Source organism: Theropithecus gelada, chromosome 6, assembly GCF_003255815.1.
Source record: "Theropithecus gelada isolate Dixy chromosome 6, Tgel_1.0, whole genome shotgun sequence".
Classification (NCBI taxonomy): domain Eukaryota; kingdom Metazoa; phylum Chordata; class Mammalia; order Primates; family Cercopithecidae; genus Theropithecus; species Theropithecus gelada.
In genome coordinates, this window is record NC_037673.1 from 27,363,112 (window position 1) to 27,389,467 (window position 26,356).

Here is a 26,356-nt window from a genome sequence, read left to right on the forward strand (position 1 = left end):
AAACCTCTAACTTCATGTTTTGAATATATGATTAATTTTGAAAAATAAGCTGCTTTAACTTATGTTATTCTTATATCAGACAAGTCAGTGTATGGCTCAATAGAACATGGAAAAGATACTTGAATTCATTTAAAAACAGTTATTTTGTATCTTCTAATAGCTTGTACAAAATCAAAAGTGCTTCAACACATCTAAATGAGGTCATATAGAAAAATTTAGCAATCACTGAGAGCAATTGTTTCTTTTTCATTTTCTGTGTGCACAAATGGAAATGAAGTATTTTTGCATGGGAATCTATTTTCTGTTAAAATGCACTAGATTTATTATATCATTATTCCTGCAGTAGAATCATATGATTTCATCTGAATCAGCTCATATGGCACTGTACAACCATAGATGATAATCAATTTGATTTTTGGTGTTGGGAGGACAAGAACATAGCAATTCAATGCAGACTGCACATGATAAATTTAGCAATCTGACAATTTGTGTACTAGGTAGTAAAAATAGTTCGGCCAATTTTCAAGGCTATGTCCAATTTGCAGTTGGTATACAGACATGATATAAAGCTTATTGACTGCATCCTTCTCTTACGGCTTTGCATGTAAGCAGAGTGAGATGCTGTGCCTGTGGAGAGATGTGAGAAGCTTTGCTGTATCATTTCCAATGAGAACACAATTGCAGCAATGGTTCATCGTCATGACAACAACCTGATGCTTCCATCCAAGAATCAATACTAATTCATTGAGTCTATTTCTTTTCTGTTGGAGTTTTACAGTAGTGTAGGGAAAGGTCATGTGGCACCAAGTGATATAATGTTATTTCTATTGCAACTACTGAAAGTTCCTCTGTAATATTTCTCCTTTTTACACAACTAATAGCTAATGTGAGAAATATGATAAAAAGAAACACTAGAGAATTCTGATAAATTCCAAATATCATCAGTATGAATCTATCAGTGCCATGAGAAACATTAGGCAACTGGCTGTAGCATTATACTCTCGGAGTCAAGCTAGGATGATTTAGACTAGTTCCAAGGTTTATTTTCTCTGAAGTTCATTAGATACCAATTTGTCATTTTTCGCATGCCTCTGAAAAAGAGGTGCTTACTAGCAAATAACATTGTTATGTCTTTTGACAAAATTAAAAGAGATTTGTATTGTGTGACAAATTTTTCCAAAATTGTGAAATTATCAACCATGAATTGCTTATTTTATCTCTAGTTATGAACATAATTTTAAATATCATAAACATGATCTAGTCTAATGTAGGCACATCTTTTCCTTTCCTGAGCACTTACTCTCTCTAGAGTAAAAATCTACAGAAATAATAAAAAATGTTTTTCATACCATCATACATAGATTATAGTTGAAAAGCATCGGTTCATATATGACATTACAAAAAATATGAAAAATAAAATCCTGACATCACAGGTGATAAAACCAGAGACAACAGGCGTTAGAAATTTTAGTGTTGTTTTTATTTACATAGAAATGTTAAAACTGATACAAAGATAACTTCAATGTAAAATCAATCAAGTTTTTTTTAACCTGATGTTGAAATATAATAAGATGTCTTATTATATTTACTTATTATATACACTTACATACACTGATGTCTGTATATAATAAGAAAAATTAATCCTTTTAAACTCTAATCTCTACAATAAAACTGTAAGATAGGTTTTACTTTTATGATTTTTTTATATCCTAAAAAGAAATTTATTGTTTGTTTCAGATTTATTTCTTTGTGAAGGAAATGGTAAAAGAGAGTAAGGAATTTAAAAAGTATATTGGAAAGTAATACTGAAGGAAATAGGCAAGACACAGGAATGTCCCCCAATGTAGACTTGATGGTTTCTGCCAGTCCCCTAAAATTTCTGAAGCAAAGTCTTTCCTTGGGTAAAATGATTAAACCATTGAACTTGTGACTTATGCAGTCATTATCTGAGGACCACTCAAGAATGCTGGACAAATGTTAACACTATTAACAGTTACAGTGCCTTTGGTCAAGGTCTATCCCTAGAAAACATGTCAACTAGCCAAACTTCTTACAGCTATCCAGCAAATATGTTTTTGAAAGAAGTTCTCTCTATATATGGGTTATTTTATTTCATTATATTTTATTTTGTGTCATAGCCAATTCTAAGCACTAATCACATTTTCTTGTTTCTCTGTTTCACTTTTACTTGATTTCATTTGAAGGAAAAACTGGACACTTGCTATTAATGTCACTTTGTCTTTTCAAGCAAAGTCTACTTTGTAAAATCATCCAATAAAAAAAAAAAATTTCCACAATAAAGAAAACTAAAAGCTACTTCACAAAGGTTGTGCATTGAACATTAAATAATGTGTAAATTATGATTATTTTATTCTATTTATTTCAGTATGCATTTTTTAATAATTGATATATTATTTAGAGAAAGTCAGACATAGAAGCTCTACATTTAAACTCAAAATTCAGAAGTTTAATATTTTGGAAAATTTATCTGAAAAAGTAATACTTTATCAGAAAACCCACTAGTTCTAGAGATGGAATTTAAGATACAAAATTACACAAGATTTATGGCTTTTTATTAGGCTTTTTTGATTAAAATCTGAATCTTGATTTTTTAGTTCAATAAGTGCCTTCTCAGAAAACAGATCAAAGCAAAGAGGTACTTGAGTTTAGACAATGAATATGGTAATCTCAGAAAGAAGAGACATATTATCACAGCATTTTTAATGTCTTCTCATACTGAAAATAACCAAAAGAAGACAGGACATTTAAGTTGTGTCAAATAATATGTTGAAAGTATTTGATACCTTTAAAAAAAAACTCTTTACTTGTGTTATTCTATTTTGAAATAGATAACTTTAAAAATATTTAATTCCTTTAAACCAATTATTTATAGCATTTATATTTGTTTCTAAGTTAGAGGATATTTTCTAATATCTATGACTCCCAAAGTCCATTTTGATTCTGTGTATCCAAGTAAAACAGTATTTCCTCAACTAATAGATAATTTCCAACATGACAGAAATTTGTATTTTACCATTCTAAATCCCTAGTTCTTTGAATAGCATCCATGATATAATAGACATTTAATAAACATTTAAGTTTATTAATACATTTATGAATTTAACTTTATATTTTAACACAATGCTATTTTTCTCAGAATGATTCTAGGGACTGGCTAACAACTCAGAATAAATATAAATAGTATGGAAATCTATATAAGTTGGATTAAAATATTCAGTCTTTATCACTTAATAAGTGAATAGTGAGACTATGCTAAGTTGTAACCAAGTACTCCCAAGTGTCAGTACCTTAACCCAGTAAAGGTTTATTGCTTACTTGTTATATTCCAATACAGGACAAATAATTCCTCTCCAATTAATGATGTAAGGTCCATGTTCCTTATTGTGTTGCCATTACTGTCACCACTTGGATTCCAAAGTTCCCTGTCACATGAATGACAATAGAGAATGTATGTGAGTGCTATTTAGTGACCAAGTCTGCAAAATGTAGGTATCCATCTGCCCATATCCTTTTGGCTAAAATTCACTGATGTTGTTCTACCTAACTGTACGAAAGATGGAAAATCTAATTTTTGTGTGTTCAAAAAAAGAATTAAAAAAAAAAAAACTTTTTGAAGATTAGTAGTCATTGCCACAGATGTATGCTTCTCCTGGGTATTAGAGAGTTTTTACTGTTTAAATTATGGATAAATGTACTTTGTTGATTATCTTTTCAATATCCCTGGCAAACTTAACTAGAAAAATCAAATACTACTCCAGAAGTTTTAGTTACATTTTTATTTTGTTGTGTTTCTTTTTCCTAACAAGAGTCATTATCCTAACAGACCAAAAATGTAATAGTCGCATCCACAGAGTTCAGTAGAATAAAATTGCATTTCTTTATTTTGAAGGATTTAAGAAGCAGTGGTTGCCTCTGGAAGACAAGAATTGCCAGAGGAAAACATAAAGGGAACTTTCTAGGGTGATGAAAATGCTAAAAATAAAAAGATAAAAGAAAGAAATTGTAGCCTTAAATGTTGATAAAGGTGAATAAAATAATTGGTTAAAAACAACAACAAAACTTTCATTTCTGACTACTATAGTAGTCAGAAGTAGATTTAGAAGACAGATATTTCTGCTGAGGAAAACTATGAAAGCTGAATACAATTTTAAAAATAAACACAATTTTCTTTAAAAAAAAAAAAATAGGCATTGAACAGACACCACGGCAGCTAAAACTTGAGACACCGAGAACCCAGGGTGAAAAAAATCTGAGAGGAGAGAAGGCTATATATCACACTGAAAGCAGCAGCTGAGACACCAAAGTCCTAAGCAGAAATGCTGGCAGACTCACTATGCTGATGACATGAAAATTGCAACTTGGGTGAAGGCAAAGAGGAGATGCCCTAATAAACACTGGGTTTCAGTTGAGTCTTCTGAAATGTTATATCTGAGAGTGAAGCAAAGAGGAAATAGAATAGATCAGTTCTCATGAAGCTGAAACTCAGACGCGAAATATCACAAATTCTAACTGGATATAGATGACTTTCACCTGATCAACTACTTCAGCTCTTTAATTGTTTCCTTCTTAATGTTTTAGTTCATTTTTGTGTTGCTCTAAAGAATACCTGAGGATGGGTAATTTACAAAGTAAAGAGGCTTATTTGGCTCACAATTCAGTAGACTGTACCAGAAGCATGACACAGGCATCTACTTAGCTTTTGATGATGGCCTCCTGCTGCTTCTAGTCATGGCAGAAGGTGATGGGGAGCCAGCTTGCAAACATGACATGGCAAGAGCGAGGAATAGAGGAGGAGGCATCGAGCTCCTTCCAACAAACAGTTCTCACAGGAACTGAAAATGAAAACTCACTCTCAAAAATGCCACTAAGATATTCATGAAGCATCTCCCCGCAGACTCAAATGCTTCCTACCAGAGCCCACCTCCAACACTAGGAATAAAATATCAACATGAAACTTGATGGGACCAAACAAACCATCTTCAAACCACAGCATTTAACATAAAGTCCAGTTTAAAAATAAAACAAAATGTCAGTATGATGGGACAGAAAGACAAAACAAACACAAAAGACACCTACAAAATTAATTGACAACATAAACAGAGTATAAATGAATCCCTATTTTGGAGTTGAAGACAGACAAGCTGTAATAGCTCATTAATAGGTAAAAGAAAATAGAAGATAAAAAATTTTCCCAGAAAAATTGATTATATACATAAGTATCAAATTAAAATTCTGGAAAAGGGGCAACATTGAATCTTAAAACACTAAAATGGTTTTAATAGGTGAATAGTTAGCTAAAAGTTGGATTGATCATGTGGAAATTAAATATCAAGAGATATTAGTCAATTAGAAGTAAAGAGAGAAAAGACAGATGAACTACAAGTGGATTACATGTGAACCACACTTGAAGTACATGTGAACAACATAAGAAACATGAGACATGGTGTATTGTTCTCATAAATGTATACCTGGAATCACAGAAGGAAAGCAGAGACAGGAGAGGGGTGTAACAATATTTGATAAGAGTTATAATAATACAAAACTAAAATGCGACAAACACACATAACACCACACCTTTTTACATGAGCAGTCACACAAGACCAGACTGTGAAATAATATGTGAATTAGAGTTTTACGTATAATTGAGTATAAACTTTGGTCAGATAGCTCCTTCCCATGTTGGATATGAACTTTCTACTCAGAATAATACAGGATGTCTGTGAGTGCAGCTTATGGGATCATCTCATCTAATACGGAGGACATTTATGTAATAAAGCATTTATATTTTAATCAGCAGAATTTTTTTATAGCTTATGTGATACCATAAAGGAAACCATGTCTCATAGATCCTGGACTTATATAATTCATTTTATATCCCTGATGCTCTTAAGGTCATTCATTGCCCATTTTTCTGAAAATACAGTTGGGGGGGGGTGTGTGTGTGTGTATGTGTGAGTGTGTATGTATGCATGTACCCTGATAGTTATTTTAGGGTTCCACTTTATTATTCTTACTTACTGAAATGTCTGTTTTGTTAATAAGTTTTAAAATTATTTTAAGTAGACATTTTCAAAAATTATGCTCTGATACTGATGTTAAAAACAATAAAATATAGAAAGATGAAATACTTTATTATTTCTTATTGGAAGTAAAATATAAATAAATACAGAAGTTGATTGACAAATTGATCAATAGACAAACAAATGACCAAGTTATATAAAGCTTTTTAATTAAATGTAACATTGAGAAGTTGAAATGTTTTCATGATTTCAAAGAAACAGTAACTTTTAAAAAATAATGCAAAATTTGTCCTTTTTTGGTCAATGTTTACTAATAAATTATGGCTTAGTTCATTACATAAGTTTTATCTTTTTACTTCTGAAATAAACTTTATTTTATAAAACCACAGAATTGAATTTTTTACTGAAAATTATATATATTTTGCCTGGGATATTGATCTGTAATTTTCACTTGTGTGTGTGTGGCTGTGTGTTGTGTGTATGTACCAACTTTTGGTTTAGTTGACACTACTCTCTCTTTAAAACAAATTCCTTTGTAACTTCCATTTATTGGAGGTTTAAGATAATTCACTTGATAAACTCTGGCTTTTGAATTTTTAAAAATTTGAGTATGATGATATTATTTTTTCAATACACTATTTTACTTGTTTAATCTACCCTTTTTTCCATACGTTAATTTGAAAATTTCTACCACAAGAAAACAATAAGATTTTACGATGTATTGGCATAAAATAGGGCATAATGATCTTTTAGAATGCCTTAGTTTTTAAAAGCCTTTTTTTGGACAATAAGATTTTTGAAATATGCGTATAACTAAAAAATGTGCTTATAAACACAAGTCAGAAAAAATCTCCTTTCATGTTTTCTTTCTGACCTATAATGTGAATTACTTGCTGAAATAAATATATGTCATTCTTAAAATTTAAAAATAGATAAAATATTAAAATGACATATAATGATATGTATACATACATCATTGTGTGTGTGTGCATATGTGTGTGTGTGTGTGTGTGTAAAATCCCTGGCCAGAGAGCACAATATCTCAAGAAAAAGAATTTAATTACCAAGTGGAAGGAAAAAGTTGTCATTTATAGATTGATGATATAGTTTTCCACAAAAACCCAAAATAAATTAGTACTTAAAATGTCATAATGTTGCTAGAGATATACAAAAATCATGTTTTATATTTACTAAACAACCAAGTAGAAATTGCAATTTTGTTTATAAGTTTTAATAGAGTAATAAAAAGTGTAAGGAACATATAAATATATCTAACTCATATTATAAAAGCCATTTGTTAAAAACTATAAAATTTATTGAGGATAAATAGCAATTATTTCAGAGATAAAGTGTTTATGTAAATTGTCACATACCATAACAATTTCAGTACACCTAATTATATCTATGTATTCAATACAATTGTAATAAATGCCTCTAATGTAATTTTACTCTTGAAACTTACAAGTTGATTGAAACATTTATACAGAATATTAAAGGAGCTGCCCTTATCAAGATATATTGATAGAATAAGGTAGATGGGGACTTAATCTATAAGATTTATGATTTAGCTTTATGATAAAGCTAGAATAATTAAAATAATGTGATATTGGCACAGTGATAGACCTGTCAATTAATCATAACTGAGAGTCTATGGGTTCACATATTTAGAGAAACTTAGTAATAGCAAGTAACTGAAATAGCAGAAAAAATCAATGAGGACAGGAAGGTTTTGTAAAAGTAAGTTCTGTCATAACTGCTTATTGTAGATTCAACACTTCTCAGAGCAGGATGATTCCATGGAAAGCATTTTTGGTATGTCCAAAATTTGGCATGACACATCTAATAAGGCTTATCATTACTTTGTACAACATGCTTTTGTACATCTAACTCTGAGTTTATCTGTTTATCATCAGAGCTTTTCACTAACTGAGAGCAAAGCAATGCTTGTGCCTGGAGCATATCATCCTTTCTTGTAAGCTGTCCTCAGGCTTTATATACAATGTTTCAACATTATTTGAGTAATATATTTCTTTCAAGGAGACATCAGAGAGAATAGTTTAGTGGTTTGTAGTGTGATACTTGACTTTCTCTCATTCAACTTTAGAAGTGTTTTTGTACTGTGACTTGCTATTACACTTTGTGAAATATTTATATATTTCAAAGCTTGTCAACAGAGCAGCAAGAGTTGGCTTTCAGAGAGCTAACACGATATAGTAGAATTATTATTATATAGTTATAATTATTTTGAAATTAATATAAATCTAGTTTTAAATTTCAGCTCTCTTTATTTTATGATGTAGGCATGCCACTTGATGTTTTTCAGTCTCAGCTTCTTGATTAGTAAAATGCAATAATAATATTTTATCACAGGGAACTATTTTAAAGAGACAAATTTTAAATAAATGGCTAACGTAGACCTTCACAATAAATTACCTTCTCTAAATTCTTCATGATATGGGTAAGAAAAGAACATTGTTTGATATAAAGATTAATACTGTAATTTTTCTTTATTCATTCATTCTCTAACATAATTTTTGACTTTTTCAATCAATAGCTAATCAAAACCAAAGAACAACCAACCATAATTAACAACCAGTTACATCAGCTATACCAATATTTTTTAAGTTAATATTATCATTTTTTCTTACTAATCTTCCAAAATAACTAATATAGACTCTTATTAATTTCAGAGGATTTGGCACTGAGAAGTCAAGCCAGCTGGGATTCTGGGTGGGGTGGGGACTCAGATAATTTTGCTGTCTAGCTAGAGGATTGTAAATGCACCAATCAGTGTTCTGTGTCTAGCTAGAGGATTGTAAATTCACCAATCAGCATTCTGTAAAAATGAACCAGTCAGCACTCTGTAAAATGAACCAATCAGCAGGACATGGGTGGGACCAAATAAGGAAATAAAAGCTGGCCACCCATGCCAGCAGCAGCAACCCCCTCAGGTCGCCTGCTCTGGAAGCTTTGTTCTTTTGCTCTTCACAATAAATCTTGCTGTTGCTCACTCTTTCGGTCTGCACCACCTTTAAGAGCTGTAACACTCACTGCGAAGGTCCACAGATTCATTCTTGAAGTCATCAAGACCAAGAACCCACCAGGAAGAACAAACAACTCCAGACACTTCTTGGCGATCACAAGGGACTATCACCAAGCATTGAGTACCATTGGACCGGTTTCACTTGCTATTCTGTCCTATTTTTCCTTAGAATTTGGGGGCTAAATAGTGGGCACCTGTCGGCAAGTTAAAAGCAACTATCAGGGCCACCAGACTAAAGACACGAGTGTCAGGCTTTCTGGGAAAGGGCTGTCTAACAACTCATGACTCTTTGGATTTGGGAGCTTTGGTTTGCCTGGAACCAGCTTCCACTTTTCCTATACTTCTGGGCTGAGCCAAGGGTTGACAGAGAAATATCAATCCCTTGAAGTGGAAGTGGCTGCAGAGCTTACTCTGGTGGGTTGAGATTGGGTATTTTCATTTTTTCTTCCTTTCCTCTTTAAGTTTTTTCATAAGCCTCCTCATTTCAGTCTGACTTATTTTTTCCTTACTTATTGCCTATAAATAAACAAAAAAATGTCACTTTTTCTGGGGATAATTTTATTATAGTCAAAGTTCTTTCAGCACAGTTTCCTGGCCTTAGTTCCAAACCTAATTCCTGTGTCATTTTTCTCTACACTCTTCTTTTTATATTATTGTCTATGAGATTTTATTTACTCTCACCCCTTGATACTTTTCTATTTTTTATTATTATTCTTTCAGAATGCTGACTTTACTAAAATGGAAAGAGGTTAAACTGTGTAAATAGCAATGTAAGAGTCGAGTCTCGTCATAGTCACAATTTGATAATTAGGTTTGAGCTTCCTCAAATAATTTCTTATGTTAGGAAGAAATTGTTTACAAATACCAGTGTTTTTCAAACTATGGACTCATTGAGAATCAGATTGAGTGTCTTTTTCATTAAGATGTAGCAAGGGTAATGTTTTTGCTTGCAAGCTAAAGTAAATATTTAATTTCATAAGCCACTTATTTTTCACTTCCATCACTCCTACTTCTACCTTGACAACTATTTCTCAAAAATCAAATCTAAAAGTATTTATTTGTTTTTCCCTAAAACAATTATATGACATTGAGTTGGGTTTCTAATATTAGGTATACGAATGTTTTAAAAACATATTATAACTAAGTGTCTTCTAATACTGCTCTATTAAATTAACATATTCATAAAGTGTTAAGTGAGACAGTCCACCAGAAATCAAAATTAAAATGAATTTTGATGTCTCCAAACAACGTGAGAGGCACTTGCATCTTCCGAATTTCATCAAAGCATTTAAACTATGATTGCTTAACATGTTCAAATAAGCTATTGAATACTATTTTCCAGATAGATCACATTTTTAGTGTTTTCACTTGTGATATACATGGATTTGACTCTCCTGTTACTTTATTGCAAGGACTCTGTAGTGAATGTCTTGAAGGCATAGACAATTTAAGTTGAATCTCTTCTTATAAAAAAAGAAGCTGCAAATGGACAATTCTCAATGTCATTTCAGAGTCACTAGCAATGAAAGGGAATCTATTTAAGGATTTTTCTCTGCCTTTCAGTAGTGAAGAAAGCTTTAGGTTGGTTTACACCCACACTACTTTATTTGCAATTTAATTAGAATGAATGTCACTGGAGGCAAATACTGTGTGCAGCATTTCTAAATTCATTTATAAAGATGCCTACTAGATAATGCAGATTCAGTTTCAGGAGTTTAGTTCCTATAGAATTGTAGGTAGGCTAGAGAGAATTATAGTCCCTTCTAATCATTAAAATGTATGCATGAAGTACTTCAAGCCAGCTTATTCATCACTCCTGAAATGCTGACAAAATGCTTAAGGGCCTACTTCTTCTGAAGTAAAATGAGAAAATCCCCCATTCTTTAAGGTTCAGGAGAATATTGTGCACAGGTAGATCTCTTTTTAAATGACACTTCTTATAATGTGCAGACAAAACCATGGTTTAGTTACTGCTGTTCCTCAGCATGTTACTTTGTGCATAAACTTGAAGCTGTATCAGGGAGAGAAACCCACTGCTAAAAGGTTGTAAGGCATGAGATAGAATGCCTTTAATATTCACTTATTCAAACATCATCATCCTGAAGACTGTATCTCTTACTGAAAATTCTATTCATGTGTGAGGCTACCAATTCTCAATGTAAGAGACATTCAAATTTGCAAAATAATTTGTATATGTTTAAATATTTTTATTTAACTTAGTAAAATAATGGATTTAATTATAATGGATGCATATTGTATTGAAGTTGGATTGTTTTCACAATAAGGTACTTTCTTGTAGTAGCATATAATGATATTGTATATAATAGATATAATGAAACCATTTGGTGGCACTATTTTAATAGAATCAGAATTTATCTGAACTTAGGTCTGAATTTTTCAAATTATAATCAGTAGAGCTTCACCAATTTCCCTGAAATGAATTGTAAAAAGAATGAAAAATAAGATCATTACAAAAATATTTTTAAATATATGTTTATATTTTAAAGATCATGTTATGAATATTTGAAGAGTTAAATAATATCAAATAAATGTATTTATCAGAAAACTTAACATTTTCTGAATTAGAATTGAAGCTAGAGTGATTCTAGTACTTCCAAATGTTTCTATATCATTCCTCACTAAAGCTTGGATCACCTTTAAATGAAGTGCGCATAAAAATTGCTTAAGTGCTCTTCGTAATTTTCAAGCAATATGTACGACATTGCCCAGAATTTGAACTCTTCCAGATTTTGTTTCCAATAAATTTAAATTGCTTTGTGTAGTGAAGAGTAATTTAAAATTATCAAAGTGCTCTAAATCTCACAGCAGAGTACCCATAAAATGTAAAGCCTTTCAATGATTTTAAATCACTATGCACATTTTAGAGTAATTTCAGCACATCAAATGCTTTGATTTTTAGTTTTCATTGCCTTAATTTGAAAGAATGAAAAAATGCCAAACCAAAATAGCATTTATTATCAGTGAGAGTTGTAACTAACGTGATTTTCAAATTGACTCAGACTTTAACATGTGAAACATATCGGTGTTACTAATGAGTCAAAAAAAAAAAAAAAAAAAAAAAACCTGTAGCCACCATTATAGCAAATATTTATAATACTAATTAAAATTTCTTTGTCAGATAAGATTGAATGTATTATTCTAGTATATATTCACAGTGGGCGCATAGTATAGTTTTCTATTTTACACATCCCATGTGAGTGTGAAAGTTGGCTACTTGCAACTTCTCAGAGATATTTACATATAATTTATAAAAATCTGAATTGATTCAAAATTAGGAAAACGGAATCACTCAATTACATTGGCAAATGCTCAAAGAATAACCAGTAAAGGCAATAAAAATGCTTCAAAATTTAAAGTAACAAAAGATTTATATTTTGATTCTAAGAAAACACAATAAAATTTGCTGACAATTACTAAAAATATTAGAATATCTCATATACGATTAAGTAAAACTCACTTGATTGATAGTATACCCAATTAAATTAAGAGCAATAAAATGCTGGTGTACCAAGGGGGTTGATAAATAACACACTCTTGTATGCCCAAGTTCTTAATCAAATGAGAAACTGGATAACAAACCAGTAAAGTTAAACTAAATTTGGGAAGGGAGCTTAAAATGCTAGATTCCAGAATTGTTCAAGTGTCTTCTGTCTAAACAGATTCTTTCTCAGGAAAAAGCTGTTTTACTATAGGCCAGAGGAAACAGCTGTGCATATGGCTTTTGAGAATCTCTTAGTTCCAAAGAAAAATGAAACAGAGGGTTGTAGTCTTTATAAAGAATTTGTCTTCCTCAACTTATCAATTAACATTAACTCATCTATGCATCATGAATAGAATGAAATCAGGAATGGATAGGTAATAAAGTGTTACACTGAGGAAGCATCAGTAATAGAGATAGAGCATTCTCTCTTCATGTGAGAGAGTGCATCAATGAAGAGAAATCTCTTGTATGAATATTACCTCCGCGGCCGGGCGCGGTGGCTCAAGCCTGTAATCCCAGCACTTTGGGAGGCCGAGACGGGCGGATCACGAGGTCAGGAGATCGAGACCATCCTGGCGAACACGGTGAAACCCCGTCTCTACTAAAAATACAAAAAACTAGCCGGGCGAGGCGGCGGGCGCCTGTAGTCCCAGCTACTCGGGAGGCTGAGGCAGGAGAATGGCGTAAACCCGGGAGGCGGAGCTTGCAGTGAGCTGAGATCCGGCCACTGCACTCCAGCCTGGACGACAGAGCCAGACTCCCTCTCAAAAAAAAAAAAAAAAAATTACCTCCGAAAAACGTTAAGATAATGTCGTTAATTATTTCAACAGATGCTACAAAGCTCAGTATAATATTTAAAGATAAAATAAAATTGTATGAAATGTCCCAATTTTATTAACTTAGTCATGAAATTATATGAAATAAAAGCAACTAAGTTGTTAAAACTTGGAACACCTGATACAAATTAATTTAAATGGCATAATTCTATGTCTTAAAAAAAATAAAGTTTAAGAAATCACTAAGTATTTATACAAAGTTTATAACCTTTCCTTATACCAGCAAAGTACTTAGAGAGTAAATAATAGATAACAATCTGTTTCATTATTGCAACAAAATGGAAGGAAGAAAACAATAAATAGTAGTGTATAATAGGACAAGAAGACTAAATAAAATCTATATTTGTTTATATGAACACTAAATAACAAATATTCTAAACCTGTCTATTCAAATTAATATATTTTTTGAATAAAATTCTTATTTATAGTAAGTGGAATATCAGAAAGAAGACCTAACAAAGTTATTTTAAAGTTAATCTTAAAAAATAAAAACAAAAGTAAAAATATAACCCGGAAATTCTGGTTAATCTTTGGCAGCGAAAGATCCCCATAGTCCATCCATCCTACTCGTTGCAACTATAAACTTTGGATACCATTTTTTTTTTTTTTTTTTTTTTTTTTTTATTTTGAGTCTGTCGCCCTGGCCCGAGTGCAGTGGTGTGATCTTGGCTCACTGCAACCTCTGCTACCTGGGTTCAAGCAATTCTCCTGCTTCAGCCTGCTGGGTAGCTGGGATTACAGGTGCCTGTTGCCATACCTGGCTAATTTTTGTAGTTTTGTTTTAAAAGAGATGGGGAACTTTGGATACATTTTTTAGAGTAAAAAAAAAAAAAAAAAAAAAGTAACTTAAAAATACCCTAATTGAAAATTCTGAAAATAAACAAGTCAGATTTTTTTTTAAAGAGAAATCAAAATTTGAAATAGGAACTGTCATTAAAGTGATTTTCATTATTTCTTTTTTCCTTGGGATATTTTTTCCCATTCACACAGTGGAAAAGCACAGGTGACTACAAATCTCACTAGACACTCTGCTGTCTATTTGGCTAGGAGAAAAACAAAAACAAAAATAATTAATGGACATTCTGTGGGCTAGAGAGAGAAACGAGATTCAGGAGGAGGATTAGGGATAAAGAGCCCTACAGGTAGTAAGTATCAGTAGAGACAAAGGAATGTTACAAAGGAAACAAATGGAAATTTTTTCAATGAAAATTAAAATATCTGAAATTAAAAATTTATTAAGTTCAAGAGCAAAAAAAAAAAAAAAAAAAAGTTGAATATAAAATAGTATGTCCAAGAAGCCAGATCTAACTTCTTACTGCCTACAAGGAATCCACTTTGAATACAAAGAAAACGGTCATAATGTAAACAAATTAATAGATCAGTAGAAATTCCCCAATATAAAGAACACAGAACAACGAATGAGACTAAAGAGATACTTTGAAATAGAAAAATAAGAAAACCTCAAAACGTGAAGGACAATATTCAAAGGTCTAACATATGTGCAATTTCAGTAACCAAAGGTAAAACTGGGGAATACTTCCAAATGCCCAAAGAGTTTCAAAATCTGCAGTACAGTCAATGACATACACTTATGAATGAAAGAAGCTCAGCAAATTCCAAATAGCATAAGTGAGACATCATAATGGCTAGGCAGATAAAAAGGGGTCCCTAGAGAATTTCCGACCTGCCCCACAAATGTTTACATTAGATGTGTTTGTGCAGATGAGGGAACCTGCCCAGGGCTTGTCTGGGCATGCCCACAGTGGACTGGAGCCTGACATGTTCACTGGGGCAAGGTGGCAGGGAGCCATGAGGAATTCATGCCTCGAACAGGGGAGGAGTCTGCCTTCTTCAGCCTCTGTGGTGACCTGGGAATCAATATGTGAGGTGGTGCTTTTTAGCAGGAACCCCTCTCGCTTTGCTAATAGTTTTTTGTTGGTGTTTGTTTTCCTTTTTGCCCAATAGAACCCTGCTTTACTCACCCTTCAGTGTGCCCATGTGCCTAAATGTTCCTGGTCATGTGAAAAGGACCCAAGTATTAGTTGAACTATTTTGGCACCCAAACAAGGGGCTTGAGAAATGGTGAGTAAGATGTGAACCAAAACGCCCCTTTTTTTCCTTTTGCTTCTAAGCCTTTGTGTCCTTGGGCTTTTTCTGAGGGTAGGGGAAACTATGCCTCCCTCCTCTCCACTCCCGTCACTTCCAGGGGTCGGGAATGTCAGCCTTTTACTGTTTTTAAGGGATAGACAGGTGAATCAGAGGCTCCCTTCTCCCCTCTTAAGTTCCTCACCCTGTTGGAGGAACCCATTTCCATAAGAATAAGATGTTCTTCCTGCAGGCATCTTTCCAACCATGAACTTTAAATTTTTCTGCCTTTCTCTACTCTGCCAGCAGTTAACTTTTAAGTGAGAGTTTTTATTTTTTTTCCTTTTAGAAGACATTTTACTAGGTCAGGAATTATAAGGATCACTGTTTATATTATCTGTAAAGTTTTAATTATTAAAAATGATTCATGAGGTTGGTTTCAATCTGTAGCCAATCTAGTGTGCTTTGCATTCTGTATGATCAGTAGCAAGCTTTGCTGCAGGTCTCCATTTGTTTTACATCTTTGAAAGTGTGACCGGTAACCTCATGGTGAGAGGTGACAATGTGTCAGCAGCCCTCACTCTTGGCCCCTCCTGGACCTGGGCATCCACTCTGGTGGTGCTTGAGGAGCCTTTCAGCCTACCACTGCACTGTGGGAGCTCCTCTCTGGGCTGGCGGAGGCCAGAGCCATCTCCCTCTGCTTGTGGGGAGGTGTGGAGGGAGAGGCAAGGGCAGGAACTGGGGCCCTGCACCTCCAGGCCAGCGCGAGTTCCAGCCCACCCGCGGGAGGGCTCAGCGGGCCCGCACTGGGAGCGGCCCAGGGCAGTGAGGGGCTTACCACCTGGACCAGCAGCTGTGATGGGTGTACTGGGTCCCCCAGCAGTGCCAGCCTGCCAGCGCTGTGCTCAAGTTCTGGCCAGTCCTCAGCTGCTTCCAAGGGGATGAGGAGTGTGAGTGCACAGTGTGGGACTGGTGGACAGCTCCACCTGCAGCCCTGGTGCAGGATCTACTGGGTGAAGCCAGCTGGGCTCCTGAGTCTAGTGGGGACTTGGAGAGAACCTTTAAGTCTAGCTAAGGGATTGTAAACACACCAATCAGCACTTTGTGTCTAGCTCAGGGTTTGTAAATATACCAATCAGTACTCTGATTAATTAATATGTAGCTAACCTAGTGGGGACTTGGAGAACCTTTATGTCTAGCTAAGGGATTGTAAATGCACCAATCAGCACTCTGTGTCTAGCTCAAGGTTTGTAAATACACCAATCAGTGCTCTGTGTCTAGCTAATCTAGTGGGGACTTGGAGAACCTTCTGTCTAGCACTGTGTCTAGCTCAGGGATTGTAAACACACCAATCAGCACTCTGTCAAAATGGACCAATCAACTCTCTGTGAAACGGGCCAATCAGCTCTCTGTAAAATAGACCAATCAGCAGGATGTGGGTGGGGCCAGATAAGGGAATAAAAGCAGACTGCCCAAGCCAGCCTGTGGCAAGCCACTAGGGTTCCCCTTCACACTGTGGAAGCTTTATTCTTTTGCTCTTTGTAATAAGTCTTGCTTCTGCTAGCTCTTTGGGTCCACGCTGCCATTATGAGCTGTAACACTCACTACAAATATCTGCAGCTTCACTCCTGAAGCCAACAAGACCACGAACCCACTGGGAAGAACCAACAACTCCAGACACGCTGCGTTTAAGAGCTGTAATGCTCACCACGAAGGTCTGCAAATTCACTCCTGTCAGCAAGACCACGAACCCACCAGAAGGAAGAAGTTCCAGACACAACTGAACATCTGAAGGAACAAACTCCAGACATACTGTCTTTAAGAACTGTAACACTCACCGTGAGAGTCCGTGACTTCATTCTTGAAGTCAGTGAGACCAAGAACCCACCAATTCCGGACACAATGACAACGTTTTGTTAGCTTCCACCATTTTACAATGGCAACTGAGTTCAGTGGTAGCTTAGGCAATAAACCTTTTCTGGTTTGATATCTGGATGACCTTTGCAATTTATTTGTTCTTTTCTCCTCAACAGCTTTGGATTTTTCTTTCCTTTAGCCTTTAGGAAAGTTTGAAAGCCAGAAATACCGACTGCTTGGCATAACTAAAATAAGATAATAAGGGCTTTTTAAAAATTAAAGAGCACTCAGCTTAATTAAAAGTGTACATCCAAGTTATAGTCATATTTAAAAGGCCTTTATTTATTTCCCACCCTCCCTTGGATTTTGTTTTGCTGGAAAAGGGGTGTTTTTCTCAATCGGCTGAATTCTTTTCTCCATTTTCTCTTGGCATTCGATGGATGCATGAGACTAAGAAAGTTCTGGGGGACATGGGACTTCTTGGGAAAAACAGAAGGCACTACTGACCCAATTTTGGGAAGAAATCTGTTTTCATCATAGAACCCCAGGAACTAAAAGCAGATACATCCCTCTCAAAATCTGTTTTTGGGTCCCAATTATGGCTGTGTATTATGCCCTAGAAGCAGCATGTTTTCGTACCCTAAAAGGATCCAGCTAGAAGACTGTAATCCAATTCAGAGACTGGCAAATGAAAAATTTTGTGGCTGCTGAGTTTTCTTCTGCCTGGCTATGTAGTTATATATGTGTTTGTTTGTGATGTTTATAAAAATAGTACTAATTCATTGGCCTAAAGAAAAATAAGCACTTGGATCAAATATTTGTTAATGGAAATATAAAAGCTGTGGTAGCTTTTGGTTCTCGTGACTTTAACCTTTGAGAAATAAAAACAGCCTAAAAGATTATTTGGTAAAATGCAGATGCCATCAAAATGTAAATAGGTGGACTAAATTGTACTGGTCAGGTACTAGGTTTGCTAAATGTTTTAAGGTTACAAAATGCTTTTTGAAACTGATTCAATTTGCTGGCTTCACAACTGGTAAGGTCTGGGGACATATGTTACTAACCATGCCCTTAATTGTGCTGGAAGAAGTCAAACCTTGACTGCACCTAGCACATAATTTAAAAAACTTACCAGGTTTTACTTTAAAGGTAACAAGTACTAGGAGTTACCATTATAACATGTAATTGAGACTACTAAAAATATATTTACATTTCAGTTAGGTAAGGACAGTGAAATGTGTTTTTAGTACAAGATTATAAGAAGGCATAGAAATGTAAAATTTTGCCTCAGATTAAATGGTTATTTTGAATTAAGTAAGATAACAGTAAAAGTTCAAACAAGTTATGAAGGATTGTAAAAGCTAAAAGTTAACCTTGCAAAGGAAATTCCATGTGTGAACATATTGACTAAATTCAAAGGATGCCGTATGGTTTTTCTGTAAATTCAGCTTTGAAATAAAAGCACAACAAGGTACTGTTAAAGTACTAAGCTACTCTTCAGCAAAATTTGTAAAGAGCTATAACAGGTTTTTGCTTTTAAAATTTCTGAGTCATCATTTTGGCAAAGTAAATAACTTATGGTAATCTGGAATTCTATTTCATAACATCAAGTATTTTAAATCACTAACGTACTTAACAGGCTTTCCAAGATCAAACTTCAGTTTCAAAATTGTCTTTCTTGACACCAGACTTTTGGATGCTACAGAAGACACATGCAGAATCAAAAAAAAAAAAAAAAGGGAAACAGGATTATCTGATATGTTTTCAGTACATGGGATTGACAAAATGGTGTTCAATCTTTTTTACGTTGTATTTTTGAGAGTAATACTAATATATGTTCCAAAATTTATGGGATTTATAAAATTCTAATGTTTGAGCATGTGCTATCAATCATAATTATAACTATTATGTTATTTTAAACCATGGAGATAACCAAATGTATTTGTCAATCATGTTTCTGAATGCAACTACCCTAGACATTTTGTACTCACAAACCATTGTTGTCTTGTTTTGATCCTCTTCAAACAATGGTTTATAATCAGTTATGGAACTTTGACAGGTGTTCTCAAATGCAAGTTTCTGATGACTTTGGAGATTGTGACATTGGAATAAAGGAAAAACAGGACTCATGAAAATTGAAATGTTCATGGATATCAAGCAAGAGTTAACTGAGTGGACTGAACTAATAGAAAACTTAAATAATCTTTTTAACTTTTGCTTGGAATATTGCTGATCATTGTTTTGTTTTTCAGAGTCCAGGAAACTTATTTTGAACTGTTTATGGCCTTTAATAGTTGAGTAAGTTGTACTCCTGCAAACAAAATTTGGAGCATATTTGTCTCTCTCTGCTTGGCTTGTCTAGAATTTGGAAACCAGTATTGCATATTCTTAACTTATGGCAATATAGTCATTTGCATCACTGCATTAAGAATGCAACTGGAGCAACTGGTTATTTTGCGAGGCTTTGATTGGAAATGTGTGCTCTTTAAGGAGTCAAGCGCAACTTGCAGAGCTGATGAGAACTCCTTGGGAAAACTGGCGTCAAATGCTTGTCTACACAGTCTATATACAGGATTCTTAACCTGCAGTGAGTAAAGAATATCACTTTCCAACAGGCTCAGACATCATATGCTCTTGGGACCTCAAGAAGAGAGGAGTTTACCCAATTCACAGTTACATAAGAATAAAAACCTAGGCTGGGCTCAGCTTTAAATGGTCTTATCTGAGATTCTTTGTGAAACAGATTTTCATGATAGCCAGTCTAAAGGGCTTAGGTAGAAATAATTGTTTTTGCTACAGTTTGTGCAAGTAATCAAGCCAAGTATAAGATTAAAGTCTATTTTGCAAGCAATATACTCTTATTATGATTTGTTTTTAACAGAAATGAGGACAAGACAGAGATAAATTATGATTGAAAACTTACCATCATTAGTTTCTAGACTTATTATTTGTTTTTAAGTTTTTGCCTACATTTTAGACTAACCTTGCTTATTCCTGTGAACCAGCCAACCATCTCTGGTTGCAGCTCAGAAAGGACAAAAGGGGATGAGTAATATAGAAATCTGGATCAATATTTTAGTTCTGAACAATTATCCTGCAAATCCTGCCAGCTGATGGGAATAAATAGGATGCCCATCACCCGGAGGTTTCCTTTTTGGGAAAGGGAGCTAACCAAAGCAACACCCCATGCACCCAAATCTTAACAAGCATAACTATAGCCACCAGTTATCTGGGTGTGTCACAAGACATCCTTTTCTTTCCTTTGTTGGAGGAGAACTCAATTCCACAGCTTCACTTTAGCATTACAGCTTGTGATAAGGAGTCTATGCAACTTCCATGCTGAGACACAATTTTGGTCCCAAAGTCATTTCCAAGTTTATATCAAAGGCCTAAGAAAACTGGATCTTAGGGATCCAGAAGACAGACAATAGTGAAAGTCAAAAGGTACAGCACAGGTGAGCATGACTGATTCCTGCTGATTAAGCCAAGCTTCCTGTTTCATGGATAAAAGTCATGCTAGTATCCATGGCATAAATGAAGTTTAGAGAATTCAAAGGCTATTGCCAGCAGGGGAGATAGGGAGTACATATGAAAGAGCAGTTATTCCCATCCCCTAGGCCCCATGTTAACATAGATGAAAGCCACTTTGACACCCATGGGTGGCACCCTGTCACAGTTGCTGGGACTCAGTAATAGAAGGACAGGGGAAAGAAAGAGGAACAACTCACTTTCTCTCCCTCACACACCCTGGGTATTTGCTAGTTAAAGAAAGGAACCAGGCACACATGCTCCCCTATTTCTAGATGAGTAGCCATTCATCTTTAGTCTGCACCCTTTTAGAACACATTCTGAACCCCTGGGACCCTTCTGAAAAAAATACCTTCTTTTTTCCTTTTTCTTCCTCTGTCCTTTCTTCCCTGATAGGTAGCTAATGGTGTCACGTATCATGGGACACTTCCCTCAGATGCATCCTTCAAACTGGAAGGAGTTAATTTCTCAAACTGTAGACTAATTGACGTAGGATTAGGTTTAGGGGAAGGGAATGCAGAAACCTGACATGCCAGCAAAAGGGTAAAAAAAAAATTTTTTTTTTAACCCATTGGGCTTTTGACCTCTCTCTCCCTGTACAAACTGGTAAAAGGTCTCTGGACTTTCAAGTTGTCCTTACCCACTCCTTGTTTCATTTTGATACATATTTTCTAATAACCTGTTTGTCTCTTCTCACTTTTAGGCCATCAGACTCCAAACAAACTACAACTGGAGCTTTGGATGATGGCCTTTTTTTTACTGGGAACCCTGAGATAGGCTTCTGAGGGAAATCTGACTACCGTTTTCCCAAAACAGCTTCCCTGTCAGCAGGAAGCAATTAAGATTGGTCTTCATCCTTATCGTTATCCTTATTCTAATAACAGTTAGAGGTATTTCTTTAGAGGGAGGAATGAGACCGTCAAATGCCTAGGCAGATAAAAAGGTGTCCCCGGAGAATTTCCGACCTGCCACACAAGTGTTTACATCAGATGCTTTTGTGCAGATGAGGGAAACTTCCCAGGGCTTGTCTGGGCATGCCCACAGCGGACTGGAGCCCAACACTCACTGGAGGAAGTGAGTGGAGCCATGCGGAAGTCATGCCTTATGCAGGGGAGGAGCCTGCTCTCTTGAGCTCCTGTGGTAACCTGGCAATAAATCTGCGAGGTGAGGACCGGTTAGCAGGAACCCCTCTAGCTTTGCTGAAAGTTTTATTTTTTCTTTTTGCCCTATAAAGCTCTGCTCTACTCACCCTTCAATGTATCTGCATTCCTAAATTTTCCTGGTCATGTGACAAGAACCTAGGTTTTAGCTGAACTAAGGAGCAAAATTCTGCAACATAAGATCTAAGAAAACTATACCTAGATCCATTAAATCAAATTGTTAAAAAGCAAATAGAAAAAGTCTTCACAGCACTAGACAAAAACAAAACATTATACATAAATAAGTTATAGTTTGAATGGACTGTCAGAAACCATGACTAGAACACAGTGGAGCAACATTTTCAAATTTCAGAGAGAGAGAAAGAAAAAAAAAAGAATAAAAAAGAAAAGAAGACATAATAAAACACCTGTCAGTTTAGTATTCTATACCCATTGAACATAACCTTCATTAGAATGTGAAGTAGACATATGCAGGTGAACAAAAAATCAAGAGAACAATAGTTATGTTCTACATGAAATTATAAAGGAAATTTCTCAGGCTGGGTGGAAATTATACTAGTGAGAAACAGATTGGAAGGACTAAAGGAAAAGATGTTAGACTGACAAACTGAATTTTTTAAAAGCCAGATCTAACTTATCGTCTACAAGGATCCACTTTGAATATTAAAAAAAAAGGTAATAATTAAATAATTAAATTGAATAATTAAATAATTCAAATGAAAAATGAGCACATGTAGCTTGGAGAAGATATATTAACATAAAAAGGACTTTAATAAAAAGAGTATTATGCACAGTGATAGAAAAATTTATCAGAAAAATAATATCATTTATAATGTATATACCTAATAAGAGAGCCTCAAGATATTTGAAGCAAATCTGACAGAATTAAAAAGAAGAATGGATAAATAAATTCACAATTATAGAAAAAGATTATATACCAGTTTCTTAGTAATTGATACAACCACTGGGGAAATAATAAGAAAACAATAATAAAGACATAGATCCAAATAACACTTTGGACTAATCAATATTTCTAGAAAACTGCAGAGTCAACATTGTTTTCCAGTGTTTGTATATATTCACCATGGTAGACCCTTTACTGTACATAAACCTAATGTAGATAAGTTTAAATAGATTAACAATTTATAGAGTGTATTATCTCTATAGAGTGTATATCTCTAATTAGGTTACAATGAAACCAAATTAGAAATTAGTGACTGTACTCTAGGAAAGCAAAGTTCTTTTAAAAGATCCATTAGTCAAAGAGGAAAACTCTAAAATGTAAATTATATGAAAAAAGAGTTTAATTTTACACATTGTTTGGTTCCCAGTGTCAACAAGAGTGACTGACAATTAATAAATGGTTAACAATTATTATTATAAGAAATGCCCCAGGGGACAGAGAAATAAATAATAAGGAAATATACCATGATTTTTCATGAGAAATAAATGATGAACAGGTTTTTCATGAAAGATGTAACAGAGACCCAGCATGGGGCAGGATGGCAATAAACATTGGTCTATTTCCTAGGAAACACACAGATTAATGGCTAAAAACACACACCTACAAAAGACAATACTTAGAGTTTCCAATCAAGACTCTATTACGGACTCTATAAACTAGAGCAATATTCTAAAATTATTGATTGTTTAGTTTCCTAATAGAAAAAACTTAATAAATAATAAAGCAACGTTTTTTTGTTGTTGTTGCTGTTGTTGTTTTTATGCCAAGCTTAATTGAAGTGATTTGTGTTAAAGTGTTCAGTACAGTAACTGTTTCAAAACAAAGAAATCAATGAATAATGCTATTATCACAATTATATGCTATTAATGCCAGGAAGACTAAACATCTGATTCCTAACATCAAGGTCTGTAAGACTGTGTGAGCTTTGTAACCTCACTTAATCTCTTAGACATATGTTTCCTTTAAAGAAAACATGGGGGGAAAGAATATTTGTGTGCTCTGGAGCAATTTAGAAATCACTTCTTGGGGGAAAATGGTTAATATAACATTAATATTAATATCATTGTGATTAAATGGTTTAGGAGGTTCTACAAAGAAAAATCAATTTAGAGAGTAAATGAAATCTACAAATACAATAACTCATTTTATCAAAGTATTTTGGTGTTATGTATTTTTACACAGTGAACAAAACACACTTGATTTTCTTTAGGAAATGAAATACTATTATTAAGAAATGAGTAGGTAGAGGCTTAGCCCTATTTTTTAAATGACTCTCTAAGGTCTTACAAATTGAAAAAGCAAAACCCAAGACAAAAAAATTTAACTTGCAAAAGTCAGTATTATCTATAGGAATTAACAAAGAAAAAGACTCAAATCTCTGAATATTTAATGTGTGAGTTTATGAGGTTTTTGTTGTTGTTGTTTGTTTTGTTTTGTTTTGCTTTGCTTTGTTTTTTTTGAGATGGGGTCTCACTCTGTCATCCAGACTGGAGTGCAGTGGCACGATCTTGGCTCACTGCAACCTCTGCCTCCCAGGTTCAAGTGATTCTCCTGCCTCAGCCTCCTGAGTAACTGGGACTACAGGCGCCCACCACCATGCATGGCTAATTTTTGTATTTTTAGTAGATATAGGGTTTCACCATATTGGCCAGGCTGGTCTCGAATTACTGACCTTGTGATCCACCCACCTTGGTCTCCCAAAGTGCCAGGATTACAGTTGTGAGCCACCGTGCCCAGCCAAGTTTTTTAATATTTTGTTATTTTTGTTACTTCCCTTGGTCTCCACTTCCCCTCTCTGAGTTAAAATGCCTTGATTTGTCAAGAAAATATGTAGTGAGTACCCACTATGTATAAATCTTTGCACCATTTGCCACAAGAAAGGCTGATATCAATTATATAAAGCCTTAGAATGTACTAGAAGCAATAAGGACAAAAGAGTGACAGATAAATAAAACAGAAATATATCTAATATTGCTTTAAAGTTATAATTTGTAATTTTAATTCAACCTGTAGTGGTCTGGTTAGTCTTGAGTATTTATTGAAATTCTATGGACTGTATTTGTAAACTGAGGATTAAAACAAATAGCCTGCAGATTTTCTGTATGGACTTACTAGAATGGTATATATAAAGTGCCTGCCTGACATAAAGTAAGTCACTTCATATATAGTAGTTACTGTAATTATGTTTGGAGAAAACCATGAAAGTTTTATGAGAAAATTGTCCTTTGAGCTTTTACAAACAACTTAGCAGGTAGAGTCTGAAAGTTAAATGTGTGTGTGTGTGCACATGTGTGTGCCATGGCCCACTTGTACAATGTTCAATTCCACAAACCACCCATCAAAATATGTGTTTAAATGCATAAATTACATAGAAATACCTAGTATTACAATAAACATGAAATATATTGACAATTATTACAGTATTTTATAAATTGTAACATATATATGCTTCTCATGACACAATAAATAAGCAAGCATTTAAGTCCAGGCAAGTTAAATTTTGTGTTTCAAGAAGGATTAGTGTAACAAATGTAATGGCTGAACATTAAACTCTAGGCTGGTTGTTAACTGTCTTTCACATATTGATCAGCAAATGATTGTGAATGGGCAATGATGGAAAGTAACTTCTTGTCTGGATCAGAAGTGGAGAACTCTGAATTTGAGTGTTTTGTGGCCTAACGACTATTGCCAGGACCAATATAGCTCAATAGATGGCCAGTTTTATGGCATAGAGGAAGATGGTAATCACTAATGTTTTGTTGATCAAAATAATTATTATGATTTTGCAGTAAAGATAACTATAAATGGCATTTTGAGGTATCTGCACAAGATATATCAAATGAAAATAATCTGAAATTTCAAAGATGTGTTGTTTCCATGCAAGATCTCAAAATCCCTGAATTTCACACACAGATTCCATGAACTCCAAGAACCCATGATCTCGATGTTTGACAAAATACCTTCAGCAGGAATAATGAAAACCCTGACATTTCTGTGTGCATAAAAACTGGAAAACTGGCCGAGTGCGGTGGCTCACGCCTATAATCCCAGCACTTTGGGAGGCTGAGGCGGGCGGATTACGAGGTCAGGAGATCAAGACCATCCTGGCTAACACAGTGAAACCTCGCGTCTACTAAAAATATAAAAAAATTAGCCGAGAGTGGTGGCGGGCGCCTGTAGTCCCAACTACTCGGGATGCTGAGGCAGGAGAATGGCTTGAACCTGGGAGGCGGAGCTTGCAGTGAGCCGAGAATGTGCCACTGCACTCCAGTCTGGGCCACAGAGGGAGACTCCGTCTCAAAAAAAAAAAAAAAAAAAAAAAAAAAAGAAAAAAAAAAAA

The 26,356-nt window shown here is 34.5% G+C and overlaps 1 long non-coding RNA gene across 2 annotated transcripts in view; it reads left to right on the plus strand.

The window, feature by feature from the left end:
• Window positions 1-15,290: 15,290 nt before the first annotated feature.
• LOC112626654 overlaps window positions 15,291-26,356 on the plus strand; it is a 30,293-nt gene continuing 19,227 nt past the window's right edge. Inside the window, exons 1-3 of one of the 2 annotated variants that reach the window (XR_003119937.1) lie at window positions 15,291-15,504; window positions 19,794-19,951; window positions 21,896-22,056. This is a non-coding gene — a long non-coding RNA (uncharacterized LOC112626654). The remainder of the gene's footprint in view (window positions 15,505-19,793; window positions 19,952-21,895; window positions 22,057-26,356) is intronic. The other variant, XR_003119938.1, reaches the window with a different exon arrangement.